The following is a 638-nucleotide window of genomic DNA, read 5'->3' as shown; positions in this document are numbered from 1 at the left end:
AAATTAGTCTCGTATAAATAAAAAATATAAATAGTTAAAATTTTAAAATTAAAATTTAAAATATATCTTCACTAATATTTTATAAAGAATTAAGTTTTAAATTCTAAAAATAACTAATATAAAAGAAACCATAAAATTTATCAGTAATACTACAATAGAAATAACAATTAATTCACAAAACCTATCATCTAACTATAATATCAGTAAACTTTAACACTAATATCAAAACAAATAACTTTAATCACAATACTAGCATTGAACTAGATCAAGCAGATTAATAAATTTTAAATAAAATTTATATTTATATTAATAATGGTACATAATTAAAATATAATTAATTTAAAAAATAAAAAATATTAAATTAAATTAAATTAAATATTTATAAAATCATGTAATTAAATGTATACTATATAATTAATATTTGTCACATATGATGATAAGAAACATAATGGTTATGTTGCAAGTGGAAACTAGTGTTACTCAAAGACTTTTGGTTCGAAACTTGGACACATTTTAAAAAATTTTACAAACAGATCTTATTGGTTCATGTCGGTTCTTTTTCTTAAACGGTTCAAAGAGTAAACCGAGCTGAATTAGTGTGTGTTTTATTTGTATGAGATATTATACAAATTTAAAGG

Source organism: Arachis ipaensis, chromosome B05 (genome assembly GCF_000816755.2).
Source record: "Arachis ipaensis cultivar K30076 chromosome B05, Araip1.1, whole genome shotgun sequence".
NCBI lineage: Eukaryota > Viridiplantae > Streptophyta > Magnoliopsida > Fabales > Fabaceae > Arachis > Arachis ipaensis.
The sequence above is the reverse complement of the archived record's forward strand: the minus strand, read 5'-3'. Positions refer to the sequence as shown.